Consider the following 527-nt stretch of genomic DNA (forward strand, 5'->3'; position numbering starts at 1 on the left):
GCCGCAGCGTGTTGCCACGTCGGGCATTCCGTGACGTGTTGCCACATCGGGCATTCCGTAACGTGTTGCCGCGTTGTGCATTCTAGAATGTGTCACTGCTACGCTCCGCCGCAAGGGGGCCACTGTGACTCTACTCTACCTAGCATCTCTACTTCAACCCTCACTTTACGTATCACTGCTACGCTCCGCCGCAAGGGCCCACTGTGACTCTACCTAGCATCTCTACTTCAACCCTCACTTTAGGCCTATTTATAGGCTGAAAGAGGAATTGGACTACTAAATGCTCATTAATAAAATAATAATAATAAATTAAAAAAAATTTCCGCTTCCAGCCATTGGACCCCAACGCCTGCTTTTCGCTTCCCGTTCTTTGGCATTCCCTCATTAATTTGTGCTACGTTTTATTAAAGCTAAGATTCTCAAAGCAAATCAAATATTATCAAACCAATAAGTGTCAGAGCAAATAAGAGTTTCGGGGCGCATACAGGAAAAGCACTGAAACCATATTATATATATATATATATATA

This window comes from Phalaenopsis equestris, unplaced genomic scaffold (genome assembly GCF_001263595.1).
Source record: "Phalaenopsis equestris unplaced genomic scaffold, ASM126359v1 Scaffold000130, whole genome shotgun sequence".
NCBI lineage: Eukaryota > Viridiplantae > Streptophyta > Magnoliopsida > Asparagales > Orchidaceae > Phalaenopsis > Phalaenopsis equestris.